The sequence below is a fragment of the Heptranchias perlo genome, unplaced genomic scaffold, assembly GCF_035084215.1.
Source record: "Heptranchias perlo isolate sHepPer1 unplaced genomic scaffold, sHepPer1.hap1 HAP1_SCAFFOLD_62, whole genome shotgun sequence".
Taxonomy (NCBI): domain Eukaryota; kingdom Metazoa; phylum Chordata; class Chondrichthyes; order Hexanchiformes; family Hexanchidae; genus Heptranchias; species Heptranchias perlo.
In genome coordinates, this window is record NW_027139644.1 from 5,956 (window position 1) to 24,257 (window position 18,302).

The 18,302-nt window shown below is 51.8% G+C and overlaps 1 long non-coding RNA gene across 1 annotated transcript; it reads left to right on the top strand.

Annotated features, from left to right (window-relative positions):
- The first annotated feature begins 319 nt into the window (after positions 1-319).
- LOC137317427 (uncharacterized) lies at positions 320-11,108 on the top strand. The gene is made up of 2 exons (XR_010961701.1): positions 320-462; positions 10,682-11,108. It is a non-coding gene; the product is annotated as an uncharacterized lncRNA (long non-coding RNA).
- Positions 11,109-18,302: the final 7,194 nt, after the last annotated feature.

The following is an 18,302-nucleotide window of genomic DNA, read 5'->3' on the forward strand; positions in this document are numbered from 1 at the left end:
CCCCTCCCCCGTGTCTCTCTTCCCCTCCCCCCGTGTCTCTCTTCCCCTCCCCCCCGTGTCTCTCTTCCCCTCCCCCGTGTTTCTCTTCCCCTCCCCCGTGGTTTCTCTTCCCCTCCCCCGTGTTTCTCTTCCCCCTCCCCCGTGTCTCTCTTCCCCTCCCCCCGTGCCTCTCTTCCCCCCCCCCGTGTCTCTCTTCCCCTCCTCCCCCCGTGTCTCTCTTCCCCTCCTCCCCCGTGTCTCTCTTCCCCTTCCCCCCCCCGGCTCTCATACCATCCAGCCTCACACTGTTCCCCCTGTGTGTCCTCCTTCCCGCAGAGCTGGAGTCAGGGTACCAGCATCTCCTGATCTCCAGGGACCCCCAGACGGACCGAGGGCCGAGCCCCGACCCACACAGCCCAGGAGGAGACCCCCGCTCCGCCTCGACGAGGACGTCTCGACTCTCGGCTTCTGCGTCTGACGACGGTGAGTTCGATCCCAAGGCCCGCCTTGGGATCTCGGAGCCTCTCGAGTCGGCCAGCCGTAACTCAGACCGACCGGTCAGCGCGATGAACATGAAAGGGAGGTTGGTGGGCTGACACGTCGAAGGGGGGAGGCTGACCACACGTAGACAGATAACGACTTGGCATATCGTGAGGGGAACGTGAGTGAACCCTTGAAAGTGTCCAAGTGTTGAAGATAGAACTGTGCAAAATCAGGAAGGGTTTCGATAAAGTAAATCCAGAGAAATTGTTCCCATTGGCGGAACCAAAGGCAATCGGCAAAAGAACCAAAGGTGACATGAGGATCTGAAAGGGAGGTGGAAGCAGATTCAGTCGTGACTTTCAAAAAGGAATTGGATAAATATTTGAAGGGAACAAAATTTGCAGGGCGACTGGGAAAAAGCAGGGGAATGGGACTAATTGGATTGCTCATACAAAGAGCTTGCACGGGCTCAGTGGGGTGAACGGCCTCCTTCCATTACTTGTAACCATTCTATGGTGGTGTGAGCTGTCGAGACGACATGCTTGCGACCTCCTGAAGGAGTCCCTGGTATGTGAGTACAGTCGGGTACCTGAGTCTCATCTCCACTGCTTGGTGACCGCAGCAGGATGAGAGACAACTGAGGTTGGATCCTGTATAAAGACAGGATGGAGAGCAAGCTCTCTGATATCAAGACGTTCTTTTCACCTCTTGCTCTCTCTGTATCCATTCTCACCTCCTCTCTCTCTCCATTCCTTTTACATCTCACTATCCATTCTCACCTCCTCTCTCTCTCTCTCCCTCTCTGTCCCTTTCACCTTTTTCTCCCCATTTCTCTCTCCTTTTCTCTTTCTCTGCTCCTTTCACCATCCCTTTCACCTTTCTCTCTCTCTCTCCCCCCATTCTTCTCACCTTCTCTCCGTTTTCACCCTCTCGCTCTCCCTGTCCCCTCTCCATTCTCACCACCTCTCTCTCCATTCTCTTTCTTTCCATCTTCGTTCACATCTCTCTCTCTCTCTCTCCCCGTTCTCACCTCTCTCTCCTGGTCTCTCTTTGTCTTTCTTTGTCTCTCCCTCCCCGTTCTCACCTCTTTCTCCCTGTCTCTCTCCTCTCTCGCTCTCCCTTCATTCTCTCTCCGTTCACACATCTCTCTCCCTCTCGCTCTCCCTCTCCATTCTCACCTCTTTCTCCCTGTCTCTCTCCACTCTCTCTCTCCCTTCATTCTCTCTCTGTTCACACATCTCTCTCCCTCTCCATCTCCATTCTCACCTCTCTCTCCTCTCTCTCCTCTCTCTCCCCCCGTTCGTTCTCTCTCCGTTCACACATCTCTCTCCCTCTCCATCTCCATTCTCACCTCTCTCTCCTCTCTCTCCCCGTTCGTTCTCTCTCCGTTCACACATCTCTCTCCCTCTCCATCTCCATTCTCACCTCTCTCTCCTCTCTCTCTCTCCCTTCGTTCTCTCTCCGTTCACACATCTCTCTCCCTCTCCCTCTCCATTCTCACCTCTCTCTCCTCTCTCTCCTCTCTCTCTCTCTCCTCTCTCTCTCTCCCTTCGTTCTCTCTCCGTTCGCACATCTCTCTCCCTCTCCCTCTCCATTCTCACCTCTCTCTCCTCTCTCTCCCTGTTCGTTCTCTCTCCGTTCACATCCCTCTCTCTCTCTCCGTTCACATCTCTCTCTCTCTTTCTCCGTTCACATCTCTCTCTTTCTCCGTTCACATCTCTCTCTCTCTCTCTGTTCACATCTCTCTCTCTCTCCGTTCGCACCTCTCTCTCTCTCTCCGTTCGCACCTCTCTCTCTCTCTCTCCGTTCGCTCCTCCTCTCTCTCTCTCCGTTCGCTCCTCCTCTCTCTCTCTCCGTTCGCTCCTCCTCTCTCTCTCTCCGTTCGCACCTCTCTCTCTCTCTCCGTTCGCACCTCCTTTCTCTCTCTCCGTTCGCACCTCCTCTCTCTCTCTCCGTTTGCACCTCTCTCTCTCTCCGTTCGCTCCTCCTCTCTCTCTCTCCGTTCGCACCTCCTCCTCTCTCTCTCCGTTCGCACCTCCTCTCTCTCTCTCCGTTCGCTCCTCCTCTCTCTCTCTCCGTTCGCACCTCCTCTCTCTCTCCGTTCGCTCCTCCTCTCTCTCTCCGTTCGCTCCTCCTCTCTCTCTCTCTCTCTCTCTCCGTTCGCACCTCCTCTTTCTCTCCGTTCGCTCCTCCTCTCTCTCTCCGTTCGCTCCTCCTCTCTCTCTCCGTTCGCGCCTCCTCTCTCTCTCCGTTCGCACCTCCTCTCTCTCCGTTCGCACCTCCTCTCTCTCCGTTCGCACCTCCTCTCTCTCCGTTCGCACCTCCTCTCTCTCCGTTCGCACCTCCTCTCTCTCCGTTCGCACCTCCTCTCTCTCCGTTCGCTCCTCCTCTCTCTCTCTCTCTCTCCGTTCCCTCCTCCTCTCTCCGTTCCCTCCTCCTCTCTCTCTCCATTCGCGCCTCCTCTCTCTCTCCGTTCCCTCCTCCTCTCTCTCCGTTCCCTCCTCCTCTCTCCGTTCCCTCCTCCTCTCTCCGTTCCCTCCTCCTCTCTCCGTTCCCTCCTCCTCTCTCTCCGTTCGCACCTCCTCTCTCTCTCCGTTCGCTCTTCCTCTCCCTCTCCGTTCGCACCTCCTCTATCTCTCTCTCCGTTCGCTCCTCCTCTCTCTCCGTTCGCTCCTCCTCTCTCTCTCCGTTCGCTCCTCCTCTCTCTCTCTCTCTCTCCGTTCGCACCTCCTCTCTCTCTCCGTTCGCTCCTCCTCTCTCTCTCCGTTCGCTCCTCCTCTCTCTCTCTCTCTCCGTTCGCGCCTCCTCTCTCTCCGTTCGCTCCTCCTCTCTCTCTCCGTTCGCTCCTCCTCTCTCTCTCTCTCTCTCTCTCTCCGTTCGCACCTCCTCTTTCTCTCCGTTCGCTCCTCCTCTCTCTCTCCGTTCGCTCCTCCTCTCTCTCTCCGTTCGCGCCTCCTCTCTCTCTCCGTTCGCACCTCCTCTCTCTCCGTTCGCACCTCCTCTCTCTCCGTTCGCACCTCCTCTCTCTCCGTTCGCACCTCCTCTCTCTCCGTTCGCACCTCCTCTCTCTCTCCGTTCACACCTCCTCTCTCTCTCCGTTCCGTCCTCCTCTCTCCGTTCCCTCCTCCTCTCTCTCTCCGTTCGCGCCTCCTCTCTCTCTCCGTTCGCGCCTCCTCTCTCTCTCCGTTCCCTCCTCCTCTCTCTCTCCGTTCCCTCCTCCTCTCTCTCCGTTCGCACCTCCTCTCTCTCCGTTCGCACCTCCTCTCTCTCTCCGTTCCCTCCTCCTCTCTCTCTCCGTTCCCTCCTCCTCTCTCTCCGTTCGCACCTCCTCTCTCTCTCCGTTCGCTCCTCTCTCTCTCTCTCCGTTCCCTCCTCCTCTCTCTCCGTTCGCACCTCCTCTCTCTCTCCGTTCGCTCCTCTCTCTCTCTCTCCGTTCGCACCTCCTCTCTCTCTCCGTTCGCTCCTCTCTCTCTCTCTCCGTTCGCACCTCCTCTCTCTCTCCGTTCACTCCTCCTCTCTCTCTCCGTTCACTCCTCCTCTCTCTCTCCGTTCGCTCCTCTCTCTCTCTCTCCGTTCGCACCTCCTCTCTCTCTCCGTTCGCACCTCCTCTCTCTCTCCGTTCGCTCCTCTCTCTCTCTCTCCGTTCACTCCAACTCTCTCTCTCCGTTCGCTCCTCTCTCTCTCCGTTCGCTCCTCTCTCTCTCTCTCCGTTCACTCCAACTCTCTCTCTCCGTTCGCTCCTCTCTCTCTCTCTCCGTTCGCTCCTCCTCTCTCTCTCTCCGTTCGCGCCTCCTCTCTCGCTCCGTTCGCACCTCCTCTCTCTCTCCGTTCGCTCCTCTCTCTCTCTCTCTCCGTTCGCTCCAACTCTCTCTCTCCGTTCGCTCCTCTCTCTCTCTCTCCGTTCGCTCCTCCTCTCTCTCTCTCCGTTCGCGCCTCCTCTCTCGCTCCGTTCGCACCTCCTCTCTCTCTCCGTTCGCTCCTCTCTCTCTCTCTCTCCGTTCACTCCAACTCTCTCTCTCCGTTCGCTCCTCTCTCTCTCTCTCCGTTCGCTCCTCTCTCTCTCTCTCTCCGTTCACTCCAACTCTCTCTCTCCGTTCGCTCCTCTCTCTCTCTCTCCGTTCGCTCCTCCTCTCTCTCTCTCCGTTCGCGCCTCCTCTCTCGCTCCGTTCGCACCTCCTCTCTCTCTCCGTTCGCTCCTCTCTCTCTCTCTCTCCGTTCACTCCAACTCTCTCTCTCCGTTCGCTCCTCCTCTCTCTCTCTCTCTCTCTCCGTTCGCACCTGCTCTCTCTCTCCGTTCGCACCTCCTCCTCTCTCTCTCCGTTCGCACCTCCTCTCTCTCTCCGTTCGCTCCTCCTCTCTCTCTCCGTTCGCTCCTCCTCTCTCTCTCCGTTCGCGCCTCCTCTCTCTCTCCGTTCGCACCTCCTCTCTCTCCGTTCGCACCTCCTCTCTCTCCGTTCGCACCTCCTCTCTCTCTCCGTTCACTCCTCCTCTCTCTCTCCGTTCACTCCTCCTCTCTCTCCCCGTTCGCTCCTCCTCCTCTCTCTCTCCGTTCCCTCCTCCTCTCTCTCTCCGTTCGCGCCTCCTCTCTCTCTCCGTTCGCACCTCCTCTCTCTCTCCGTTCGCACCTCCTCTCTCTCTCTCTCCGTTCGCTCCTCCTCTCTCTCTCCGTTCGCTCCTCCTCTCTCTCTCTCTCTCTCTCTCTCTCTCCGTTCGCACCTCCTCTCTCTCTCCGTTCGCTCCTCCTCTCTCTCTCCGTTCGCTCCTCCTCTCTCTCTCCGTTCGCTCCTCCTCTCTCTCTCTCTCTCTCCGTTCGCGCCTCCTCTCTCCGTTCGCTCCTCCTCTCTCTCTCCGTTCGCTCCTCCTCTCTCTCTCTCTCTCTCTCTCTCCGTTCGCACCTCCTCTCTCTCTCCGTTCGCTCCTCCTCTCTCTCTCCGTTCGCTCCTCCTCTCTCTCTCTCTCTCTCCGTTCGCACCTCCTCTCTCTCTCCGTTCGCTCCTCCTCTCTCTCTCCGTTCGCTCCTCCTCTCTCTCTCCGTTCGCTCCTCCTCTCTCTCTCCGTTCGCTCCTCCTCTCTCTCTCTCTCTCTCTCCGTTCGCGCCTCCTCTCTCCGTTCGCTCCTCCTCTCTCTCTCCGTTCGCTCCTCCTCTCTCTCTCTCTCTCTCTCTCTCCGTTCGCACCTCCTCTCTCTCTCCGTTCGCTCCTCCTCTCTCTCTCCGTTCGCTCCTCCTCTCTCTCTCTCTCTCTCCGTTCGCTCCTCCTCTCTCTCTCCGTTCGCTCCTCCTCTCTCTCTCTCTCTCCCTCTCCGTTCGCGCCTCCTCTCTCTCCGTTCGCTCCTCCTCCCTCTCTCTCTCTCTCTCTCTCTCTCCGTTCGCGCCTCCTCTCTCTCCGTTCGCACCTCCTCTCTCTCTCCGTCCGCGCCTCCTCTCTCTCTCCGTTCGCTCTTCCTCTCTCTCTCCGTTCGCTCTTCCTCTCTCTCTCCGTTCGCTCTTCCTCTCTCTCTCCGTTCGCTCCTCCTCTCCCTCTCCGTTCGCACCTCCTCTCTCTATCTCTCTCTCCGTTCGCTCCTCCTCTCTCTCTCCGTTCGCTCCTCCTCTCTCTCTCCGTTCGCTCCTCCTCTCTCTCTCCGTTCGCTCCTCCTCTCTCTCTCCGTTCGCTCCTCCTCTCTCTCTCTCTCTCTCTCCGTTCGCACCTCCTCTCTCTCTCCGTTCGCTCCTCCTCTCTCTCTCCGTTCGCTCCTCCTCTCTCTCTCCGTTCGCTCCTCCTCTCTCTCTCTCTCTCCGTTCGCGCCTCCTCTCTCTCCGTTCGCTCCTCCTCTCTCTCTCCGTTCGCTCCTCCTCTCTCTCTCTCTCTCCGTTCGCACCTCCTCTCTCTCTCCGTTCACTCCTCCTCTCTCTCCCCGTTCGCTCCTCCTCCTCTCTCTCTCCGTTCCCTCCTCCTCTCTCTCTCCGTTCGCGCCTCCTCTCTCTCTCCGTTCGCACCTCCTCTCTCTCTCCGTTCGCGCCTCCTCTCTCTCTCCGTTCACTCCTCCTCTCTCTCTCCTATCGCTCCTCTCTCTCTCCGTTCGCGCCTCCTCTCTCTCTCCATTCACTCCTCCTCTCTCTCTCCGTTCGCTCCTCCTCTCTCTCCGTTCGCGCCTCCTCTCTCGCTCCGTTCGCACCTCCTCTCTCTCTCCGTTCGCTCCTCTCTCTCTCTCTCCGTTCACTCCAACTCTCTCTCTCCGTTCGCTCCTCTCTCTCTCTCTCCGTTCGCTCCTCTCTCTCTCTCTCCGTTCGCTCCTCTCTCTCTCCGTTCGCGCCTCCTCTCTCTCTCCGTTCGCGCCTCCTCTCTCTCTCCGTTCGCTCCTCTCTCTCTCCGTTCCCTCCTCCTCTCTCTCTCCGTTCCCTCCTCCTCTCTCTCTCCGTTCGCGCCTCCTCTCTCTCTCCGTTCACTCCTCCTCTCTCTCTCCGTTCGCACCTCCTCTCTCTCTCCGTTCGCTCCTCCTCTCTCTCTCTCCGTTCGCGCCTCCTCTCTCTCCGTTCGCGCCTCCTCTCTCGCTCCGTTCGCACCTCCTCTCTCTCTCCGTTCGCTCCTCTCTCTCTCTCTCCGTTCACTCCAACTCTCTCTCTCCGTTCGCTCCTCTCTCTCTCTCTCCGTTCGCTCCTCTCTCTCTCCGTTCGCGCCTCCTCCTCTCTCTCTCCGTTCGCTCCTCTCTCTCTCTCCGTTCGCGCCTCCTCTCTCTCTCCGTTCGCGCCTCCTCTCTCTCTCCGTTCGCTCCTCTCTCTCTCCGTTCGCGCCTCCTCTCTCTCTCCGTTCGCGCCTCCTCCTCTCTCTCTCCGTTCACTCCTCCTCTCTCTCTCCGTTCGCTCCTCCTCTCTCTCTCCGTTCGCGCCTCCTCTCTCTCTCCGTTCGCTCCTCCTCTCTCTCTCCGTTCGCGCCTCCTCTCTCTCTCCGTTCACTCCTCCTCTCTCTCTCTGTTCGCGCCTCCTCTCTCTCTCCGTTCGCACCTCCTCTCTCTCTGCGTTCTCTCCTCCTCTCTCTCTCCGTTCGCGCCTCCTCTCTCTCTCCGTTCGCACCTCCTCGCTCTCTCCGTTCGCGCCTCCTCTCTCTCTCCGTTCGCGCCTCCTCTCTCTCTCCGTTCGCACCTCCTCTCTCTCTCCGTTCGCGCCTCCTCTCTCTCTCCATTCACTCCTCCTCTCTCTCTCCGTTCGCTCCTCCTCTCTCTCTCTCCGTTCGCGCCTCCTCTCTCGCTCCGTTCGCACCTCCTCTCTCTCTCCGTTCGCGCCTCCTCTCTCTCTCCATTCACTCCTCCTCTCTCTCTCCGTTCGCTCCTCCTCTCTCTCTCTCCGTTCGCGCCTCCTCTCTCTCCGTTCACTCCTCCTCTCTCTCTCTCCGTTCGCGCCTCCTCTCTCTCTCCGTTCGCACCTCCTCTCTCTCTCCGTTCGCGCCTCCTCTCTCTCTCCATTCACTCCTCCTCTCTCTCTCCGTTCGCTCCTCCTCTCTCTCGCTCCGTTCGCACCTCCTCTCTCTCTCCGTTCGCTCCTCTCTCTCTCTCTCCGTTCACTCCAACTCTCTCTCTCCGTTCGCTCCTCTCTCTCTCTCTCCGTTCGCTCCTCTCTCTCTCCGTTCGCGCCTCCTCCTCTCTCTCTCCGTTCGCTCCTCCTCTCTCTCTCTCCGTTCGCGCCTCCTCTCTCTCTCCGTTCGCGCCTCCTCTCTCTCTCCGTTCGCTCCTCTCTCCGTTCGCGCCTCCTCTCTCTCTCCGTTCGCGCCTCCTCCTCTCTCTCTCCGTTCACTCCTCCTCTCTCTCTCCGTTCGCTCCTCCTCTCTCTCTCCGTTCGCGCCTCCTCTCTCTCTCTCCGTTCGCGCCTCCTCTCTCTCTCCGTTCGCGCCTCCTCTCTCTCTCCGTTCACTCCTCCTCTCTCTCTCCGTTCGCTCCTCCTCTCTCTCTCCGTTCGCGCCTCCTCTCTCTCTCTCCGTTCGCGCCTCCTCTCTCTCTCTCCGTTCGCGCCTCCTCTCTCTCTCCGTTCGCTCCTCCTCTCTCTCTCCGTTCGCGCCTCCTCTCTCTCTCCGTTCACTCCTCCTCTCTCTGTTCGCGCCTCCTCTCTCTCTCCGTTCACTCCTCCTCTCTCTCTCTGTTCGCGCCTCCTCTCTCTCTCTGTTCGCGCCTCCTCTCTCTCTCTCCGTTCGCGCCTCCTCTCTCTCTCCGTTCACTCCTCCTCTCTCTCTCCGTTCGCTCCTCCTCTCTCTCCCCGTTCGCGCCTCCTCTCTCTCTCCGTTCACTCCTCCTCTCTCTGTTCGCGCCTCCTCTCTCTCTCCGTTCACTCCTCCTCTCTCTCTCTGTTCGCGCCTCCTCTCTCTCTCTGTTCGCGCCTCCTCTCTCTCTCCGTTCACTCCTCCTCTCTCTCTCCGTTCGCTCCTCCTCTCTCTCCCCGTTCGCGCCTCCTCTCTCTCTCCGTTCACTCCTCCTCTCTCTGTTCGCGCCTCCTCTCTCTCTCTGTTCGCGCCTCCTCTCTCTCTCCGTTCGCGCCTCCTCTCTCTCTCCGTTCACTCCTCCTCTCTCTGTTCGCGCCTCCTCTCTCTCTCCGTTCACTCCTCCTCTCTCTCTCTGTTCGCGCCTCCTCTCTCTCTCCGTTCACTCCTCCTCTCTCTCTCTGTTCGCGCCTCCTCTCTCTCTCCGTTCGCGCCTCCTCCCTCTCTCTGTTCGCGCCTCCTCTCTCTCTCCGTTCGCGCCTCCTCTCTCTCCGTTCGCGCCTCCTCTCTCTTTCCGTTCGCTCCTCTCTCTCTCTCTCCGTTCGCGCCTCCTCTCTCTCTCCGTTCGCGCCTCCTCTCTCTCTCCGTTCGCACCTCCTCTCTCTCTCCGTTCGCGCCTCCTCTCTCTCTCCGTTCACTCCTCCTCTCTCTCTCTCTCCGTTCGCGCCTCCTCTCTCTCTCCGTTCACTCCTCCTCTCTCTCTCCGTTCGCGCCTCCTCTCTCTCTCCGTTCGCGCCTCCTCTCTCTCTCCGTTCGCGCCTCCTCTCTCTCTCCGTTCGCGCCTCCTCTCTCTCTCCGTTCGCGCCTCCTCTCTCCCCGTTCGCGCCTCCTCTCTCTCTCCGTTCGCTCCTTCTCTCTCTCTCCCCATTCACACCTCCCCTCTCTCTCTCTCTTTTCCCGCCTCCTCTCTCTCTCTCTCCCCGTTCACACCTCCCCTCTCTCTCCCCGTTCACACCTCCCCTCTCTCTCCGTTCATACCTCCCCTCTCTCCCGTTCACACCTCCCCTCTCTCTCCCCGTTCACACCTCCCCTCTTTCTCCGTTCACACCTCCCCTATCTCTCCCGTTCACACCTCCTCTCTCTCTCTCTCCCCGTTCACACCTCCCCTCTCTCTCCCCGTTCGCACCTCCCCTCTCTCTCCCGTTCACACCTCCCCTCTCTCTCCCCGTTCACACCTCCCCTCTCTCTCCCGTTCACACCTCCCCTCTCTCTCCCCGTTCACACCTCCCCTCTCTCTCTCTCCCCGTTCACACCTCTCTCTCTCCGTTTGCACCTCCCCTCTCTCTCCGTTCGCTCCTTCTCTCTCTCTCTCCCCGTTCACACGTCCCCTCTCTCTCTCTCCCCGTTCACACCTCCCCTCTCTCTCTCTCCCCGTTCACACCTCTCTCTCTCCGTTTGCACCTCCCCTCTCTCTCCGTTCGCGCCTCCTCTCTCTCTCCGTTCGCTCCTTCTCTCTCTCTCCCCGTTCACACCTCCCCTCTCTCTCTCCCCGTTCGCACCTCCCCTCTCTCTCTCTCCCCGTTCGCACCTCCCCTCTCTCTCTCTCCCCGTTCGCACCTCCCCTCTCTCTCTCTCTCCGTTCGCACCTCCCCTCTCTCTCCCCGTTCACACCTCCCCTCTCTCTCTCTCCCCGTTCGCACCTCCCCTCTCTCTCCCCGTTCACACCTCCCCTCTCTCTCCATTCACACCTCCCCTCTCTCTCCCCGTTCACACCTCCCCTCTCTCTCTCTCCCCGTTCACACCTCCCCTCTCTCTCCCCGTTCACACCTCCCCTCTCTCTCTCTCCCCGTTCACACCTCCCCTCTCTCTCTCTCCCCGTTCACACCTCCCCTCTCTCTCCGTTCACACCTCCCCTCTCTCTCCCCGTTCACACCTCCCCTCTCTCTCTCTCCCCGTTCACACCTCCCCTCTCTCTCTCCGTTCGCACCTCCCCTCTCTCCCGGTTCACACCTCCCCTCTCTCTCCGTTCACACCTCCTCTCTTTGTCTCTCCAGGTACCGCTCTCCCCTCACCCCGATAGTCCCACACTTGCCCGGACTGTGACTCGTGGTCAATGCTGCGGAGAGAGGCCGAGGGCCGGAGTGACTGTCGCCCGCCGGAAGGATCAGGCATCGCCGCGGGATGGAGAGAGAGAAGGAGAGAGCCGGCAGCGGAGGAGGAATCTGGATGCTCGAGTGCTCCTGCGTCCCAGGGGCCCACGACCGGAATCGAAACTCATGAGATCTTCTCCCGCCCACCCAAGGGGCAGAATCGCACTCTGACCTCTGGTGGACGCGGGGCTGGGGCTGATAGACACACTGACTGTGCACGGAGTCAGGGGGGGGTCACAGACTGACTGACCCCCCTTCCCCCCCGCCCCTGTGCGCGGGGTCACGCATGTATATTACTGTATCACGCTTATTAAACAAAAAGTTGCATAAAGTCTGATTTCTAATTGACCTGGGGAGGGCCGGCATCAGGGGTGAAGGGTCTCGGGTGAGATATAAAGATAGGGGCGGGAGAGGGTTTCAGGGGGAGCCTGCAGGAAGATGGCCAACTTGCCCCATCATTGAGGGGTGAACTGATCCATGAAAAATCTCACTGAAATATGTTCATTTGCTGAAAACCAACCAAAATTGCCAAGAACCACGAAACGTTCTTGTATTTGAAGATAAAATCTGAAGCTATTAAAGAAAAAACTTCCACCTCGCTGAAATATGTTCATTTGCTGAAAACCAACAAAAATTGCCAAGAAACACGAAAAGTTCTTGTATTTGAAGATAAAATCTTTTTGCATTAAAGAAGATCTAGCTGACTGAAATAAGTTCATCAGATGAAAACAAACAAAAATTGACACGAACCACGAAAAGTTCTTGTATTTTAAGATAAAATCTTGAGCTATTAAACAAAAAACTTCTACCTCTCTGAAATATGTTCATTTGCTGAAAACCAACAAAAATTGCCAAGAAACACGAAACGTTCTTGTATTTGAAGATAAAATCTTTTTTCTTGAAAGAAGATCCAGCTGACTGAAATAAGTTCATTAGATGCAAACAAACAAAAATTGACAAGAACGACAAAATGTTCTTGTATTTCTAGATAAAATCTTAATCTATTAAAGAAAAATCCCTAACCCTAACCCTAACCCAAACCCTAAAGAAAAAACCTCCATCTCACTGAAATGTGTTTATTTGCTGAAAACCAACAAAAATTGCCAAGAACCACGAAAAGTTCTTGTCTTTGAAGATAAAATCTTTTTGCATTAAAGAAGAAAGATCTAGCTGATTGAAATAAGTTCATTGGATGAAAACAAACAAAAATTGACAAGAATCACAAAAAGTTCTTGTATTTTAAGATAAAATATTAAGCTATTAAAGAAAAAACCCTAACCCTAACCCTAACGCTAACGCTAACCCTAACCTTGACCCTAGCCCTAGCCCTAACCCTAAAGAAAAAACTTCCATCTCACTGAAATAAGTTCATCAGATGAAAACAAACAAAAATTGAAAAGAACCACGAAAAGTTCTTGTATTTTAAGATAAAATCTTAACCTATTAAAGAAAAAACTTCTACCTCGCTGAAATATGTTCATTTGCTGAAAACCATGAAAAGTTCTTGTATTTGAAGATAAAATCTTTTTGCATGAAAGAAGAAAGATCTAGCTGAGTGAAATAAGTTCATTAGATGAAAACAAACAAAAATTGACAAGAACGACAAAAAGTTCTTGTATTTCGAGATAAAATCTTAAGCTATTAAAGAAAAAACCCTAACCCTAATCCTAACGCAAACCCTAACCTTGATCCTAGCCCTAGCCCTAACCCTAAAGAAAAAACTTCCATCTCGCTGAAATATGTTCATTTGCTCAAAACCAACAAAAATTGACAAGAACCACGAAAAGTTCTTGTATTTTAAGATAAAATCTTAAGCTATTAATGAAAAAACTTCTAGCTCGCTGAAATATGTTCATTTGCTGAAAACCATCAAAACCACGAAAAGTTCTTGTATTTGAAGATAAAATCTTTTTGCATGAATCATAGAATCATAGAAGTTACAACATGGAAACAGGCCCTTCGGCCCAACATGTCCATGTCGCCCAGTTTATACCACCAAGCTAGTCCCAATTTCCTGCACTTGGCCCATATCCCTCTATACCCATCTTACTCATGTAACTGTCCAAATGCTTTTTAAAAGACAAAATTGTACCCGCCTCTACGACTGCCTCTGGCAGCTTGTTCCAGACACTCACCACCCTTTGAGTGAAGAAATTGCCCCTCTGGACCCTTTTGTATCTCTCACCTTAAATCTATGCCCCCTCGTTATAGACTCCCCTACCTTTGGGAAAAGATTTTGACTATCGACCTTATCTATGCCCCTCATTATTTTATAGACTTCTATAAGATCACCCCTTAACCTCCTACTCGCCAGGGAAAAAAGTCCCAGTCTGTCTAACCTCTCCCTATAAGTCAAACCATCAAGTCCCGGTAGCATCCTAGTAAATCTTTTCTGCACTCTTTCTAGTTTAATAATATCCTTTCTATAATAGGGTGACCAGAACTGTACACAGTATTCCAAGTGTGGCCTTACTAATGTCTTGTACAACTTCAACAAGACATCCCAACTCCTGCATTCAATGTTCTGACCAATGAAACCAAGCATGCCGAATGCCTTCTTCACCACCCGATCCACCTGTGACTCCACTTTCAAGGAGCTATGAACCTGTACTCCGAGATCTCTTTGTTCTATAACTCTCCCTGAGAATCCCTACGTGGTCAGTTTTCGGTAAAATATTAAAATGCCTACGTGGCAAAGAAGCAGAATGCAAAATGGTTAGAAAGGGTTAATTAGTTAGTAACTGAGATTGATACAAGTGGCCTGGCCCTCCTGCTGGGCCATATGTTTGCTTAGTCAGCAGGCCTGCATTGTCTTATCAATGATAGGTCTTTGATGTGAGTCAAGGACTGGTCTGAATGTCTCCATGTTTATGGCAGATCAATATAGGTAACGAGCTTAGCCAAAGTTGAAAGACATTCCAGGTTGGGAGATGAGGAACAGAAGGAACAGGGAAGAACATTCTAAGTTGGAAGATGAGGAAGTATCCCCTTTGATGTCTAACAGCAGCATGATCAGCACATGGACGATTTATGATTGGTCGGAAATAATGTAACCTCGCATGGCAACCTGTGCCCGGCTTATGATTGGTGTTGACCCTCGTTAAGTATGTTCCAACCCCTATTGATTTGTATAAAAACGTGTGGATTTCTGTATGTTGTTGTTCTTGCTCTGCCAGCATAGAGGGACTCTATCAGGAGTCCAAATCAATGCTGCAGACTAAGAACCCTGCTATTAAAGATGTGTTGAACTTTAAAATGTATTCGACTTCAGTTATTACTGAACCAGACTGAGGGGAAAGAATCCGGATCATCATCCCCAACGCCCTACCATTAACGGAGTAGGTCCTGGCCCGATTCGATCTCCCAAAATGCATCACCTCACATTTATCTAAATTAAACTCCATCTGCCATTCATCGGCCCACTGACCCAATTTATCAAGATCCCGTTGCAATCCTAGATAACCTTCTTCACTGTCCACAATGCCACCAATCTTGGTGTCATCTGCAAACTTACTAACCATGCCTCCTGAATTCTCATCCAAATCATTAATATAAATAACAAATAACAGCGGACCCAGCACCGATCCCTGAGGCACACCGCTGGACACAGGCATCCAGTTTGAAAAACAACCCTCTGCAACCACCCTCTGTCTTCTGTCGTCAAGCCAATTTTGTATCCAATTGGCTACCTCACCTTGGATCCCATGAGATTTAACCTTATGTAACAACCTACCATGCGGTACCTTGTCAAAGGCTTTGCTGAAGTCCATGTAGACCACGTCTACTGCACAGCCCTCATCTATCTTCTTGGTTACCCCTTCAAAAAACTCAATCAAATTCGTGAGACATGATTTTCCTCTCACAAAACCATGCTGACTGTTCCTAATTAGTCCCTGCCTCTCCAAATGCCTGTAGATCCTGTCCCTCAGAATACCCTCTAACAACTTACTCACTACAGATGTCAGGCTCACCGGTCTGCAGTTCCCAGGCTTTTCCCTGCTGCCCTTCTTAAACAAAGGCACAACATTTGCTACCCTCTAATCTTCAGGCACCTCACCTGTAGCGGTGGATGATTCAAATATCTCTGCAAGGGGACCCGCAATTTCCTGGGATACATTTCATCAGGTCCCGGAGATTTATCGACCTTGATGCGCGTTAAGACTTCCAGCACCTCCCTCTCTGTAATATGTACACTCCTCAAGACATCACTATTTATTTCCCCAAGTTCCCTAACATCCATGCCTTTCTCAACCGTAAATACCGATGTGAAATATTCATTCAGGATCTCACCCATCTCTTGTGGTTCCGCACATAGATGACCTTGTTGATCCTTAAGAGGCCCTACTCTCTCCCGAGTTACTCTTTTGCCCTTTATGTATTTGTAGAAGCTCTTTGGATTCTCCTTTGCCTTATCTGCCAAAGCAATCTCATGTCCCCTTTTTGCCCTCCTGATTTCTCTCTTAACTCTACTCCGGCAATCTCTATACTCTTCAAGGGATCCACTTGATCCCAGCTGCCTATGCATGTCATATGCCTCCTTCTTCTTTTTGACTAGGGCCTCAATCTTCCGAGTCATCCAAGGTTCCCTACTTCTACCAGCCTTGCCCTTCACTTTATAAGGAATGTGCTTACCCTGAACCCTGGTTAACACACTTTTGAAAGCCTCCCACTGACCAGACGTCCCTTTGCCTGCCAACAGACTCTCCCAATCAACTTCTGAAAGTTCCAGTCTAATACCATCAAAATTGGCCTTTCCCCAATTTAGAATTTTAACTTTTGGGCCAGACCTATCCTTCTCCATAGCTATCTTAAAACGAATGGAATTATGATCACTGGTCCCAAAGTGATCCCTCACTAACACTTCTGTCACCTGCCCTTCCTTATTTCCCAAGAGGAGGTCAAGTTTTGCCCCCTCTCTCGTCGGGCCATCCACACACTGATTGAGTTCAGAAGTTGATTGGGAGAGTCTGTTGGCCCAAAACTCAACAAATTTCTCTCCATCCAAGCCCCTAATGCTATGGCTGTCCCAGTCAATGTTGGGAAAGTTAAAGTCCCCTACTATTACCACCCTATTTTTCTTGCAGCTGTCTGTAATCTCCTTACATAATTTGCTCCTCAATTTCCCGTTGACTATTTGGGGGTCTGTAGTACAATCCTATCAAAGTGATCTCTCCCTTCTTATTTTTCAGTTCTACCCATATAGACTCAGTGGGCGAACCCTCGGATATATCCCCTCTCACTACTGCCGTGATGTTCTCCCAAATCAAGAACGCAACTCCCCCTCCTCTCTTACCTCCTGCTCTATCTTTCCTATAGCATCTGTACCCTGGAACATTGAGCTGCCAGTCCTGCCCCTCCCTTAGCCATGTTTCAGTAATAGCAAAAACATCCCAGTCCCATGTACCCATCCATGCCCTGAGTTCATCTGCCTTGCCCATCAGACTTCTTGCATTGAAATAAATGCAGTTTAATCAAGACTTCCCTTGGTCTTTGCCCTGCTTTCTCAGACCATCTGTCCGGTCATGTTCTGTACACTCTCCCTTACTGCCTTTTGTTTCTGTCACCACTTTATTTCCCACTGACTTCCTGCATTGGTTCCCATCCCCCTGCCATATTAGTTTAAACCCTCCCCAGCAGCACGAGCAAACACTCCCCCAAGGACATTGGTTCCAGTCCCGCCCAGATGCAAACCGTCCAATTTGTACTGGTCCCACCTCCCCCAGAACCGGTTCCAATGTCCCAGGAATTTGAATCCCTCCCTCTTGCACCATCTCTCAAGCCACGTATTCATCCCAGCTATCCTGTCATTCCTACTCTGACTAGCCCGTGGCACTGGTAGCAATCCTGAGATTACTACCCTTGAGGTCCTACTCTTTAGTTTAACTCCTAACTCCCTAAATTCAGCTTGTAGGACCTCATCCAGTTTTTTACCTATATCGTTGGTGCCGATATGCACCACGACAACCGGCTGTTCACCCTCCCCCTCCAGAATGTCCTGCAATGAAAGAAGAAAGATCGAGCTGAGTGAAATAAGTTCATTAGATGAAAACCAACAAAAATTGACAAGAACCACGAAAAGTTCTTGTACTTTAAGATAAAATCTAAAGCTATTAATGAAACAACTTCTGCCTCGCTGAAATATGTTCATTTGCTGAAAACCAACAAAACCACGAAAAGTTCTTGTATTTGAAGATAAAATCTTTTTGCATAAAAGAAGAAAGATCCAGCTGAGTGAAGTAAGTTCATTCGATGAAAACCAACAAAAATTGTTAAGAACCACGAAAAGTTCTTGGATTTTAAGATAAAATCTTAAGCTATTAAAGAAAAAACTTCGAGCTCGCTGAAATATGTTCATTTTCTGAAAACCAACAAAACCACGAAAAGTTCTTGTATTTGAAGATAAAATCCTTTTGCATGAAAGAAGAAAGATCTCGCTGAGTGAAATAAGTTCATCAGATGAAAACCAACAAAAATTGACAAGAACCACGAAAAGTTCTTGTATTTTAAGATAAAATCTTAAGCTATTAATGAAACAACATATGCCTCGCTTAAATATGTTCATTTGCTGAAAACCAACAAAACCACGAAAAGTTCTTGTATTTGAAGATAAAATCTTTTTGCATGAAAGAAGAAAGATCAAGCTGACTGACATAAGTTCATAAGGTGAAAACCAACAAAAATTGACAAGAACCAGGAAAAGTTCTTGTATTTTAAGTTAAATCTTAAGCTATTAAAAAAAAACTTCCAGCTCGCTGAAATATGTTCATTTGCTGAAAACCAACATAACCACGAGAAGTTCTTGTATTTGAAGATAAAATCTTTTTGCAAAAAAGAAGAAAGATCCAGCTGAGTGAAATAAGTTCATTCGATGAAAACCAACAAAAATTGACAAGAACCACGAAAAGTTCTTGTATTTTAAGATAAAATCTTAAGCTATTAAAGAAAAAACGTCTCGCTCGCTGAAATATGTTCATTTGCTGAAAACCAACAAAACCACGAAAAGTTCTTGTATTTGAAGATAAAATCTTTTTGCACGAAAGAAGAAAGATCTTGCTGAGTGAAATAAGTTCATCAGATGAAACCCAACAAAAATTGACAAGAACCACGAAAAGTTCTTGTATTTTAAGTTAAAATCTTAAGCTATTGAAAAAATACTTCCAGCTCGCTGAAATATGTTCATTTGCTGAAAACCAACAAAACCACGAGAAGTTCTTGCATGTGAAGATAAAATCGCTTTTGCATGAAAGAAGAAAGATCCAGCTGAGTGAAATAAGTTCATTGGATGATAACCAACAAAAATTGACAAGAACCACGAAAAGTTCTTGTATTTTAAGATAAAATCTTAAGCTATTAAAGAAAAAACTTCCAGCTCGCTGAAATATGTTCATTTTCTGAAAACCAACAAAACCAGGAAAAGTTCTTGTATTTGAAAATAAAATATTTTTGCATAAAAGAAGAAAGATCCAGCTGAGTGAAATAAGTTCATTCGATGAAAACCAACAAAAATTGACAAGAACCACGAAAG